Genomic DNA, 14,913 nt, shown 5'->3' with positions numbered 1-14,913 from the left:
CTCATAGAGTTATAATGTAGCATAGTGCAATACACCTCCCAGCCGATAGGGTAGCGTAGTTTAAAGCATATGGTGAATAGACGGAGAAAATGGCCACCAATCAGATTAAAATGCTTTTTATTGAAAAATACGGAGGATATAGGTACTTCTGAGGGCCCGTACACTAGAATAACATCCGTGGCCATGAAGTAAGCACTTTATATTTGAAATATGATCGTTAATGTAGATGTACGGACTGTAAATGGAGAAATTGCAAACACCAGGTTGAATTTAATCCATGACTGTCATGATATGACAGTCAGTCATGTTTCAGGACTACAACAAAGACGGTTCATATTCACTTCACACAGCAATGCTTCATCCTCACAATTCCTTAATGCTAAGCAGTTAATTAGCTAAGCTAAGTAGCTAACACACACCTGCAGAACACTTACCTGTTTGGTGGTCTGGATGGAGATGTTTTCACAGTCTGGTCACAGTGTGTTTTAACAGCTTTTTTCACCAAACTGTTAAACACTGATAACTCTACTCGACGTCCATGTGGAGCAACGTTACTTTAGGAGTTGTTTATTTCACTATAAGAGTCTTTTTGGTTGCAAACAGAGTGGGTCCTTTTAACTCTATGAGTGGGTCACAAACATTTGTGATTGCTGGAAGGTGTGAGGGGGAGGGGCTGACAATTAAAGGACTCTAATAGCCCCGCCCCTCCCTCCTTCCTAGAGCAGTGGTTCTCAACCTGTGGGTCACATGATTTTTTTTGAGGGGGGGGGGGGGGTTCCCTGACAGTGAAGTGACAAATAAAGGACTTTTAAGACCTTTTTAATACCAAAAACACAAGTACTACATCAAAAGTAATCAACAAACCCAACATCAACAAAATACTATAAAAACTGGTCAAACATTGGCCAAATTGTCAAAAAATATAAAATAGCCCAAAAAAATAGCCAATCTGCAAGCTCACAACGCCTCGCGTTGTGAGGCGTTGTGAGCTTTTACATCTGTTATTTTCACAATATTTATCTGTGGAGTCAAACTAAATGTAACGCCTCAACTCCTACTTTCCAAGTTCTTGTCAGGGTGGGGGGTCCCCAGTTCAAATGTGATTATTTTGGGGGGTCCCCAGTTCAAATATGATTATTTTGGAAGGTCACGGCCTGAAAAAGTTGAGAACCACTGTCCAAGGGCAGGGTTTCTCAAAGTAGGTGCCCCGGCCCCCGTTGCACCCTAGGGTGCCGTGACACAAGTCCAGGGCCCAGGGTGGGCGCAGAATACGTTGATAATATTTGCAAATCATCAATATAACACTTCAGTTTAACCACTTCACCTCACTGCGTTCTTTTTCCATCTACTGTACACCAAATCTCTTTGCCAAAAATAGCCGATCTACAAGCTCACAACACGTGATGTTCCCCCCACACAGTGGTGGAAAAAGTACTCAAATGTTTTACTTAAGTAAAAGTATCAATACTGCAATCTAGAAGTACTCTGTTACAAGTTAAAGTCCGGAATTCAAAATGTTACTTGAGTAAAAGTACAAAAGTATTGGCATCAAAATATACTTGAAGTACCAAAAGTAAAAGTACTCGAATGTTTGAAAATAGCAGATCTACAAGCTCACAACGCGTCGCGATGCGACGCTATTTTCAAATAGCCTATGTATAAAATAGAGCTAAAGTGGTTCATGTATGTTTCATAATATCATAATCTATGTCTGAAAAGTAACTAGTAACTAAAGTTTTCAAATAATTGTTGTGGAGTAAAAGTACAATATTTGCCTCTGAGATGTAGTGGAGTAGAAGTAAAAGTACTGAAAATTGGAAATACTCCAGTGAAGTAAAAATTCCTCAAAAGTGTACTTAAGTACAGTACTTGAGTAAATGTACTTAGTTACTTTACACCACTGCCCCCACAATAGGGATGCTGGGGTTCAGGTGGTTAAACGACGAGTATAAAGTCCTTTTCAATCTGTCCTAATTTAAAGGAAACTGATATTCTGATATGAAGTTTTCCCCGTGACATGCTGTATCTTTGGGGGAAAGACTGTAAGAATGTAAGGCGCTTTAAAGTAACATTGTCATTCAGGTGGTGCCGTGGATGGAAAAGTTATTTACAGGATGCAAACAGAGCTACAGTATAACTACAGTACAGTGGTGGAAAAAGTACTCAAATGTTTTAATTAAGTAAAGGTATCAATACTGCAATGTAGAAGTAGCCTACTCTGTTACAAGTAAAAGTCCGGAATTCAAAATTTTACTTGAGTAAAAGTACAAAAGTATTGGCATCAAAATATACTTAAAGTACCAAAAGTAAAAGTACTCGAATGTTTGAAAATAGCAGATCTACAAGCTCACAACGTGACGCACCGCAACGCGTTGTGAGCTTGTAGATCGGCTATTTTCAAATAGCCTATGTATAAAGTGGTTCATGTATGTTTTATAATGTAATCATTTATATCTGCAAAGTGACTAGTAACTTCAAATAATTGTACTGGAGTAAAAGTACAATATTTGCCTCTGAGATGTAGTGAAGTAGAAGTAAAAGTATAGACAACTGGAAATACTTCGGTAAAATAAAAGTACCTCAACATTTTACTTAATTACAGTACTTGAGTAAATGTACTTAGTCACTTTACACCACTGCAAACCAGGAAGTACAAAAATAAGCTTTGGAAAATGCTAATCACCACACAGGAAGTACAGGATGCACAGGAAGTCACCATCAAGTCAAGTAATCTTTATGTACAGTATATAGCATACTTGAGCATAAAGAAACGATAGGAGTTGACCCAAAGTTCTTTCCAATCGAGGATGGCCAAATGAAACACACGATAACCATAATAAATTGTAAAATCCACAAAAGCAAGACTAAAATGTAAAACACATACCAGTAAATCACAAGACTATTAAGAGTAACTAAACAAAACAAACAACTGATTAAAACGCTGTAAGGTATTACAAATAAATTAAATTAAATACATTCAGTGGACTCGAGAAAACATCAAAGGTGGGGCAACCTCAAACTAAGCTAAAACCACGAGAAAAGGGTGGGTCTTTAGATTTGATTTCAAATCGTCAACGGGGCAGAACTTAACAGTGGTACAGAATGTTATGTTTCTCAAAACAGATTCTCAATCATAGAGCCATGGAGAAGCATGCATAAAGAGAATTAAAGAGTCCCTAAAACTGGGGGATGCCACATGGCAGAGTATGACAAGGTCCCTGATGTCAAAGTTTCAATCTTTAAATAAAGGCCTAATAAAGAACACATTTGTTCTAACGAAACCCTTACAGTAGACTAATAGTAGCCTTACATCACATCATCTAGTTAGTAGTTGCGGGGTTGTAATGTGACGGTCAAGTAAGTGGAAATAACATCTTATTAGGCTTTGTTAGGTCTTATTAGGCTTTGTTAGCCTCTAGGAATTATGTTCCATAATTAGCGTATAACTGTGTTTGTTTGTTTCTGTCTAATAGCAGAGAACACCATTTCTAATAACGCCTTTTGTTACGTTTCATTTCTAATTAGAACATAATTAAGGGATAATAGTGGAAAATAAGGGTATAAAAACGTTTGTTTCTTTCTAATAAAAAAACATTATTGCTAATAAGAAACACATTATTTGTAATAACGGCTTATTATGTCAAATTAGTGTACCGTAAATTGTGCTGCGACCATTATTTTTGTGTGGTTTTTTAAAGATTTAAAAAAAAAACTGATACTTTTAAACTATTGATAGTATACAGACTGACAGGAAATGGGGAGAGAGAGATGGGGAGTGACATGCAGCAAAGGTCGTCGGGATCGGGATTTGGCATTAGCCTAGGTGCCTGGACCACTACGCCAGCCGTTCGGGCCTAGAAATGGGTTTTTAAGAGGGACTTAAACCTCGTTAATGATCTGGTCAACCTGAACGATCAGCAGACCCCTACCAGATGGTCTAACAGTACGTTTTAACAGCGGGCGACTCTCGGGCGATCGCCGGGCGACATCGTCCAAAAGATAAAGAAAATCCATCTTTCATCGCCCCCCCCGCCCACTTCGCCCTATCGCCAGTAGTTGCCGGCTCTCATAGACATTTAATGCACTTCCAGAAAATACTATCCTGATCGCCCGCTGTTAAAACGCACCGTAAGGGTACGCACTGGCACATAGGGTTTTAGCATGTCACTCACTCGAGGCCCCCTTTCCACCAAAATAACTTTGGTTCTAGAACTGGTTCCGTTCTAGATTCTTGGAACCTTGTTGATTTCACGGAACCGGCTGCGAACCAGCATGCGTTTCCACCAGTTTTAAGCACCAGTTTTATAGCCTGGGATCCAGCCTGATTCGCTATGTTCGGCGGACTTTTTTCTCTCTCTCCGCTTATCAGTCTGGAATGCGCCCCATTGACTCGTTTTGCAGAACTACACTGGAACTACATATGTTACGTTAGGCAACGTCGTTGCTGATTGGATGTTGTTCAGACGAATGACGAATCACAACGATGACACTGTTTTTTTTGTCCCGCCCCGCACCACAGACCAATCAGAAGCCACGGCACGATTCGAAACGTTTGTCATGTCCCGCCTCCCTTGGAGATAGGAGGCATTCCAGACTGAGAAGCGAAGAGAGAAAAAAAAGTCTGCCGAACGTAGCGAAGCAGGCTGGATACCAGGCTACCAGTTTTAGGCGACATTGCTGAACGTTTAGAGAGCCCGTCTGAGGAGCAAGAGTCCACAATTGCCCCAGGTTTGATTCCGAGCCTGGCCAGCAATGTGGTAAATATGATCGGTCGAACGGTCCTTTTCACAGGGACATGGCAGATACAGTTTCCCTTATCTTTTCTTTTTTTCCAATGATGATTTTTCGCTTGCTTTTGCCATTGTTTATATCGCATAGCATCTTCCAACCTGTAGAATAGTGAAACGCCCACTTTGGTTCCCAGTTCAGGGCAAGAAAAAACTTTCCGAACCAGCTTTTCCTAAACCAATTAATTTTCAGTGGACTGGAAACACCCTGAACCGGTTCAAACCCGATGGAAAAGGGGCCATAGATCAGTGGTTCTCAACCTATGGGTCGGGACCCCCAGGGGAGTCCCCAAATGATTCTGTGGAACCGAGTCAAACTAAATGTAATGCCTCAACTCCTACAACTCCAAGTGCTTGTCAGGGTGGGGGGTCCCCAGTTCAAATATGATTATTCTGGGGGGTCAGGGCCTGAAAAGGTTGAGAACCAATGACTTTGATAGCTATAGGTGCTAGACCATGACAAGCTTTAAAAGTTGAAAGGAGGGGCCCACTGTAGACCCCTGGTTAACTGAAGTATATACAGGTTTAAGTGGTTAACCCACTGCTGAAGTGAGGAGAACAGTGGGACGACGAGACCTAGGGGAGAGCGATTGGTAGGGGGCTTATAAATAACAGAAACACTTTCTACCGCCCTTTAAAGCCATTTCTTGCACTGCGGGGCTCCTTTTTCAATGCATACTGTACAGTAAAAAAAAAAAGTAATATAGGAGCCTGGATGCCGAGTTTCCAAATCCCATCCACAGATGGAGGAAAGGAGATGTTATACTGTTGAGGCGAACAACAGGAGTCCAACTTTCTTTATTGCCGTTCTGAGAGAGATTAAGCGCTTTAAATCTTATTTCAGTTGAGGTATAGCATTCCAGTGCAGCCCCCCCCCCCCCACACACACACACACTTGTATTTCATCGCTTAACATGTTGACAAATTGTATGCGTTTACGGCTCGAGCGGCACCATTCTTCTGCTGATCAAATTAGTGATTAAGGCTTTAATTAACTGAGATTGCATCCAAATCAAACACAGGGAAAAAATGAAAGCAGAGGAGGGTTTCAAATGTTCCCAAAGCTGAAATAGCTTCTCGGTAGCTGAATTAAATTAACACAGGAAGAGATCCTATCTATGTAATATTCGGGGCGTCTGAAACCGTTCCTTTATCCATGTTATTTCAGTGTTCCTAACACGAAACAGTCTGCGTCACTTCCAGAGAAAATAGAACGGTATGGACAGGTCACTGCATTTTTCAAATACATACATTATCTCCAGGAAAATGATAGCCTTTCAGGAGTTTAAGTCACCACAGCCTGTTAAAAACAGAGCAGCCTTTTGCAGAAAAAGCAACTGCAATAAGCATAGCATAGCAAAAAAAATGAATTAAACGGTGTGTCATAAAGTGAGGTCTTCATTTTCCTGAATCCAAATAAGGCCTGTGGCATACAGCCTGCACGTTCAGTTTGATATACAGCTATCTACTGTAGCTGTCAGGTGGTTTTCCAACACCATGTCCAGGTTTGGATGTGATTTTGAAGTGAAAAGAAAAGCTCTCATGAATAATAAAATGTGAAACTCAGCTTGACACGAGGGGTAGCAGTGACATCATCAGAGCGATCAAGCAGAGATCCAGCAGATTGCAAGGCTTGACACAACGCATTACACTTCATTGTCTTTTGAGATACTGGAGTTTACAGAGCTACTGGACCAAATGCATACATAAACAAACTGCTAACCAGCGTGGAGAGACAAGGACATGCTATTATGCAGACCAGAAAAGATCCCTTCACAATCCAGCGATTCCAGCCAAACCTTGTGGATGACTGACAGCAACCACATGACCTGAAACCTAAACATTGTGCTGTGTAAGCACTAAAGCAGCAGCACCAGCAGGTGACCCTCCCAGCAGAGGCTCCAAACATGGGCATAATCTAGCCAGACCTCAGCAGGCTCCAGTTCAGTCTCCTATGGCCTGGAACAGGGGTTCCCAAACCTTTCCATGCCAAGGACACACAAATAGACCATAGCGTCTGTCTGCACCCCCATTGCAAAATGGCTTTTAAAAGAACCTAGAAAATAGTAAATATTGCCGATCTACAAGCTCACAACATGTTTCTCATCGGGAGCTTGTAGCTTTGAGCTATTTTCGCTACTTTTGAAATCTTTTTTAAATCTTCTGAAAAATGTTGAAATAATGACATATGCCCAAAATAGGGACCCATATTTAAAAACATTTATATACTACACATTTTTTACAAATTGTATTTTCTTTATTTTCCGCCCCCTGCCCCCACTTTGAAAACCTATGTCCTATGACTCCCAAGCTCCCCTGCAAAGACCTGGAAATAAAAGCCAAACCAACAGCCAGTATATGGGACAGACCCCAAACCAAACCCCAGTGGAATTCACATCTGGGCCAGAACACTGGGATGCGCTCAAACCTGACTCGTCTCAGCATCATGAGTGCCTGACACCGCGCAGGATATCCTGGCAGTAGAGGTTTTAGTTAAGTGGCACTCCACCCATGCCTCAGTGAGGCGAAGGGAGCTCACCGCAAGAATTACACCCTGTGTGATTGTTTGTCACCCAGATTATTTTTCTCAGAACCACCCTCCCTCCACCAGCTTCATCCAGACTGGGCTAGAATAGACATGGCCGGTCGTTAAAGCGTTACCCTAGAAAAGCCTATAATGACTACCTATATCTGCGTTTGATTCTCTGTGGGGAGAGTTATGGTTCAGACAGAGAGAACGAGCCAGTTAAAAATATGACCTCCAGGCACAGTGCTATGTGGGTTATTGCAAACCTCCTCTTGCTCTCTTTATGCGTTTCCTCCTCCTTTTGTTCCCAAGTCGAACAAGTGGGCCAAACTGGAGTCACAAAAAATATATATTCTGACTTTCATGAGAAGTTCTTCTCACCCTGACATCTTCTGACAGTTGAGAATAAGACATTTGGTGACTGACAGAGAGGAAGCTATAACTAGTGAAATTATAAGCATTATAAGACAATGCATTGATGGCCTGTGAATTAGGGAATTTGTCAGAATTACCTAGCGCATAACTTTTGCCTTGCTTACAAGGCTTGTGGGTCTGTGAATTTGAGAAATTAGATCTCTATTCTCGACCACACACATCATAAAAACGAACTACACCAAGACGTGTTGTGGACTCTCTCTCTCGCTCAACTCATTTGTCTCATCCTGTGCTTTGATGAGTGCCTTTAGTGATGGGCTTATGGAGATTAGGCCAGGCTCTGAAGTCTGTCTCTTTGATTATAGAGACTATTTACTGGAGAGAGAGAGAGAGAGAGAGAGAGAGAGAGAGAGAGAGAGAGAGAGAGAGACACAGACAGACAGACGGAGCGATGTGCCACCACCACCCACACCAAAGCCTGCGTTTGAAGAGGCAGATTGAAACAGAGGAAGTGTGAAGGATGTTTCCCCATCTCAAAATGGAGGACGCAGACAGGGTAGAAGGAGGAGAGTCTGAGATTCATGAAAAGTCAAAATTTTGCCAGGATCGGTGTCTTAACTAGCCTGCTTATCAACATATCCTGAACAAAAGGCTTGTGGTCTCTTTACAATGCAGTGCTTGTGGTGAGATTATCCCCATATGTTCTCATATTTCAAGATAAATCTTCTAGCCTCTGTAAATGATTGTTAGAGACAGCCACAAAACTGCTGCCAAACCCTGCTCTGTTTCATGCAGTAACCTAGAGGCCTCAGGTACTGAAACGTGTTAAATCTATTCAGCAGCCTCATATCTGCTTTCCTTAATATGGTTATACTTCAAGGTGAAAAGAGCTTGTTGTGCTTTATAAGGGTGTCAAAAGCAATGGGTGAATGTCAAATTACAACTCCAGAGGCAGAAAAAGGCCTTTTATGCAAAGCTTCACAGAGGAGCAAAGGCCGTCCGCAGCTCAGGCAGAGAAGGGTCTTACTTTGCAGACCATGTATGTTAGTAACATGTCTAAAGCATTCTGGCAGTAACAAAACATGACCATGTTGATTGCGGTCACCCATTGCTGCCCCGATTTATCATAATGTCCAAACAGCCCCAATGGAGACATCATATTGCATCCCTCTGCACTCGTAGCAGCCGCAGCCAAAGTACAGTAACTGAATTACCACTAATAGTGTGTGAATGGTGATTTCTCTCTTTCTGTGACAACAGAAGAATGTGGTGCAAACCCAAACATCATTAGGAATGGAGAGGTGTGGAAAGACAGCTGTGTTTTGTAGTTAGGCAGTGTTCTCTCAATGCTCTTGGAGTTCTCTCCCTTCACTGCAGCACGTACGCTGACTATGTGAGAGGGGACAGCTGTTAGAGTCGTAATCGCCAGTGGACGGGATCTCCATTCCCAAGCCGACACTCCCTTTCCCCAACATCGGCCGCTGCTTAACCTCTGTGAGACTGGCAAAGTGTGCATATTTTTCTGGGCATTTGTATTTGTGTTTGTGTGTGTATTATGTGCTCACGTGAGAATTCCTATGATTGATAGTCATTCCAATATTATTATTTTATTTTTTGCACTTGGATCTGTCACCCAGAAAGACAGTTCACAGAACATTGAGTAAGGATTTAAGACTAAATGGCACCAAAATGTTTTCCTTGTCAAACAGACTGGAGGCAAGGGCCTGATACCATCATATTTCAACATTTGGTATTTGGATATCAAGCCGCTCATTCATTCTAGTGGTTTTAAGTTTATGTCAGATGCTATCCATTATATTCATTTCATTCCAGCTTGAGTTTGTCTGCTCAAGGGGGGCTGTGAATGAGAACTCAGCGAAAATCCATTTCTACGAAAAAGGCAGTTGAAATTCATCACACAATCCCTAGGCTTTCCCTTGAGTTTAGCATGGATATGTGATTGGTTGTAGGTAATTCTATATATAAAGAGGTGTTTCAGGCCTTTCGGGAAATTTATTTTCAAAGAGTGTGTGCATTGTCAAGCTTCATGCTCCCAGTCAAATTCTATATACAATTTCTGCAAAGGGGTGTATAGACAGAAACAGGGTGACCATAAACCAATATAAAGTCATTTACCCCATAGGTATACTGAAGCATCTTAAATGTCCAGTATGTATAACAAACAATATGTCATGCATAAACCATGTGCCATGCCCATTATTCACCACACTATGCTAAGTGCACTGTTATGAATCCACATGCACGCACGCAGAAATACAGTAACATTTACATGAACTAGGGCTATACAGCCTGTGCCCAATAGCCTATACATCATTCCAATACATACACTGACAGTCCATGTATGTATATCCACACACATACACACACCTTTGCCTCCTTGCTCATCTTGTGGTAGGCTGCTCCCCTGGCGTTGACAGGGCAAACAAGGGCTCCCATTGACAGGGTCACCCTCATCCCCCCTCAGGAGCAGATGTTCAGAGTTAGTGGGCAGTTTGAAAATGACAGATCCACTCCCGCACCATTTTACATTTCCTCCACATCCACTGACACATGCTGTGAGGAGGTGATGAGAGAAGACAGAAGACAGATGGTAGTGCCTATAAGAACAGCCTATACAAGTATTGAAAACAATATTCTCACATTAATGTATCACATTTGTGTTTAAGGTACATACAGTAGTATACAGTATGTACAAATGCAAAAATGTGGGTAGGAGAGCACTGGCTTCTGAGGCAAACATGCATAACTCATTCTTGTCAGGATTCAGAAGCTGGACCCAAGCACAGGAATGAGCAGGCAGTAATTGTAATTCGAGGGGCAAAACTAGTTTCGCAATAGATTACAATAACAGGACAAATATGGATTGACCGGGAAGATTCACAGTGACAGCACAACAGGCTGTCAGAAACGGACTTGTGGAAATCTGACACAGTTTTTAATGGAGGACAAGGCTTTAAATACATAAAGTGCTAATGAGACACAGGTGAACATGATGGACAATTAACACATGATTGGCTGGAGCTAACAGGAAACAGGGGAATAAGATTAACAACAATTAGCATGAGATTGGCTGGAGGAGCTGTTTGTTCATATGCCTGATTACCAAGGGGAAGAAGCTATTTAGAAATATACAGCCAGTGGCTCTGAAGTTATGAAGCTCTCCTTGGTGGCATCGGGACAGTCGGTAGTTGTTGTGGCTAGAATGTTTGATAAGCCTGCAAACGTAGCTGAAACTGGATGGAGGGAAACTCACATCTGCTAATGCGCTGTCCTCACAACCCTTTGCATTGCTTTGCGGTGTGCAGTTCCCATACCAGGCAGTGATGCAGAAAGGCAGGATGCTCTTGTGGTATCTCTGTAGAAGGCCCATAGTTCCTTGGGGCCCATACCAAACTCCTTCAGTCGCCTGAGATAATAGAGGCATTGATGTGCCTTCCCTACAACGAGGTCAGTGTATGTCCCAGGTGAGTTTCTCAGTGACGTGAACGCCAAGGAATTTGAAGTCGCTGACCCTCTCCACTGCGGTGCCATCACTGTAGATGAGGGTGTCTGCCTGCAGTGGTGGGTTTAGTAGAGAAGGGGGCTCAGAAAGCAGCCTTATTAGGGGGCTCCTGTGTTGAGGGAAGCAGAGGTGTTGGAGTCCATCCTTACCACCTGGTGTCATTCTGACAGATCCATCCGCACAGGCTGGGGTTGAGTCCTAGGTTTCTAAGCTTGGTGTCAACTGTCAAGTCTGGAGGAGCCTACTGAGCTGTAATCTATAAACAGCATTCTCACCTAGGAGTTCCTTTTCAGTGTGTAAGGCATTGTGTAGTGTTGTGGCTATAACATTGTCTGTGGATCTGGCATATTGGTGTGGGTCTAGGGTGGGTGGTACCCAGCAGTTGACCTAACCCTAAACTCTTTGGTAAGCAGGCAACATAGAATCCGGGGAACATAGGTATGACCCGCTTTGACATGCTTCTCAAAGCATTTGCTTACTATGGAGGTGAGTGCTAAGAGTCATTTAAAAGTCTGCCATAAAAGTCCGAAGGCGTGGCCGAGACTGTTTTCCACGCCCATTTCCACCTGATGAGTGTTTTCAATTGTTTTATTTTTTAATTCAAATAAAGCTGTGTTTGTATGAAAACTTGGGGAAATATTGCAGTCATTACGAACACAAAAGTTCATAAACACATTACATTAGCCATGTTTTTCTACACAATCTTTTTTACACAAAGGTTGATTTATGTAAATCACATGAGCAAACAATACTTTATTACTTCTACCAATTATGTAAATTTGACTTTTTGTACATTTTTCTTCCCAGCACATTTGCACTGCCTTGCAGAGGACTGCACTCACTACTGAGTGCTTCTTTATGTAAATTCTCAATTCTCAATCCGGAGCACTTTTATCATCAGTTGGACTCAGCCTTTGTACTCTGGAGAATTATGCAATAAGTATGTTCTTTTTCCACACAGAATGTAAGCCTTGTCCAAAGATAAGTGTGCAGGGACTGAATATCCATCTACCATGTAACATGTCAAACACTTACTTTAGCATAGAAAAGTACACTATGTTGATTCCATTGATTCAAGCTGGTACACAATTGATTCATTGAGCATTAAAATAAACATGCTCTGAAAATGCACACGGCCCACCCATCTTACCACTAAACACGGCAGCCTTAAGTGGTCACACGGGTGAGCCAACGCTTTCAAGATTTTCAAGTGGGGAAGCGTTGGGAACCACTATCATAGAATGTAAAGGTCCCTATATGCTTTCTTGAAAAGACAATATCCAGCTGTGCATCGCTCTTCTCCCAGAAGATGACGAGAGCAGAGAGAGAGAGGGTGAAAGACTAGACACTAGTAGACAGGGGGGGGGGGGGGGGGGGGGGGGAGAGAGAGAGAGAGAGCAGCTGAAAGTAATCTTCTACAATGGGGAGAGCCGGGTCACTGATGGGTTTCAGATGATGGTGACAGGGGGTTATACTGCATGGTCTCTGTGAAGGTTTAGTAATAATACACTGCAAAATCCTGAGTATAGAAATGTAACCTTATGGATGGGTCCATTTGGTTATATTTATACACTTTCAACAGTTACATTAACACTTACTGTGTACCTTCTAAGAACCCCCCACCACCACCACCACTAGTCCTGAAACATGACTGTCATACAAGCGTCATGTGAACCATGGCTACACCACCACCAGACCCTGTCATGATGGATTCCGATGACAAAAGAGAGAATTTTGGAAATATAATTATATTTACTGGATGCAAATAACTCAATGCAAATTACTAGATGCAAATAAGAAATAACACATTTTCTTGGTTACAGTGACATCCTGTTTGTGTTTTGGATGGGTTTTTTTAAGTAGGAGAAATTAAATGGGAAGAAATCAAATTTACAACTGCTTTTGGTGGTGCAATGCTGACATGGTTGTGTGTGTCCCAGCATGCCATTTAACACTGAAACACAGCCAATTAATAATAATAAAACCTCACCTCAACTCTATTAATTTGTGCTATCTGGAGCAGTGAACTGAGATGCCCCCCCCCCCCTCAAAGGTGCCACAACAAAGCCCCTGGTTTGTACTGGCACCAGCTTTACAACTGTCTCCAGAATCACTGACTGTCACTGAAATTGCTTTGCCCCTTTCTTGTGGAGAGGACTTCAAGACTTGTGGTTCCGAGAGCCAAGCTCATCTGTTTTTATTGGACTAATTTTAGACAGACCTCCAGTGGTGTTTTCATGTTCAGTGAGCAATTAATTGGGTCACGAACATGGACTTCTGTCTAAGTCAGCTCAAATCAACTTAAGTGGGTCGTGGTGCCAGTTATTTTTATAGCTCTAAACCGGATTACTAAACAAACTGAAACAAAGGCATCAGGAGGAGTCAGGACACTTCAGACATCTTTGTATAAGCTGCAACAACTAAATCACGCTGTGGTCAACAACAACTTTATTGGAGTTTAATCTTCTTTCAGATGTTGAGTTATTTCTTTCATTTACAAAACTCAGGCACGCACGCACGCACACACACACACACACACACACACACACACACACACACACACACACACACACACACACACACACACACACTAAAGAAAGTTTAGTGTTCTCCTTTCATGAATAATGCTGTTGGAGGTATATCAACACAACAGGAACCTTGAGTGAACATTTCAATTCTATGATTGTTGTTCAGATATTATGCGTTTGTTAAAGTTAATCACAAAAGGATTGGAGGACCATGGTTGCATTTGCACATTAACAAAACGATAGTGGCGTAATACTGAAATGCATTTGTTCTTTGTTATTGTGTCTTTTTTTTTGTTGCCTCACTTGGTTTTTTGACTGTTGCATTTCTTTTCTTGATGCATTTCAGTTACACAGGAACAGCAGATTGGCACAGATCCCAACACTGCTGTTAAGACTCAGACGATCAGCTGATGTGTGACACACAAGTTAAAAAACACACTTTTTTTCATAGCCTATTTTGGGGCTAAAGTTACTGTGTGTATCTTAACACAAAGCCCAAAAGGTCCGGACACAGCTGGAGCCAATCATTTATATGTTTTGTAGAAGATAAACACGCACACCTGCACGCAGACACGCAAGCACACACACACACACACACACACACACACACACACACACACACACACACACACACACAGAGTAATAACTGCACAACAGATGCTGCTGCCAGGCACTCACTTCACAAGGCCATTTAATTCTCATACATATTTCACAGCTAAACATGCTGTTACAAATACAATATACAGACACACACTATGATAACGCACACACATACACACTTCTGGAAGCATGCGTCCCAGTTTATCCCATGTTAGCGATATCCAGATGGGTTGATATGGCCTATTTTTCTTGACCGAAAACAACTGCGTAATACTCTAAGGCAATTACAAGAGGATATCACAGAACAATGACATAGTCTCGTATGCATCTTCCCCTCTGTGACTGAGACACGAGAGTCCTGGTTGAGCTCTCAAGGACCAGCTGGTCAACGTTTATGAGGACATTACATTCTGTGGAGCTCTAACCCCGGAGGCCACCAGACTTTCCCCTGAGGCCGAGGTCATAGGCCCTAGGGGCTCTAGACTCTAGCAGAGGTGGCTCAGTAGCACTTAACTATGACATTCTCTGGGTGGTCTCTGAGCAGTGGGCACAGTTATTTGGCATGTCGACGTA

This window comes from Gymnoscopelus microlampas, assembly GCF_963454915.1.
Source record: "Gymnoscopelus microlampas genome assembly, chromosome: 3".
Lineage (NCBI taxonomy): Eukaryota > Metazoa > Chordata > Actinopteri > Myctophiformes > Myctophidae > Gymnoscopelus > Gymnoscopelus microlampas.
This window is presented reverse-complemented; position numbering follows the sequence as displayed.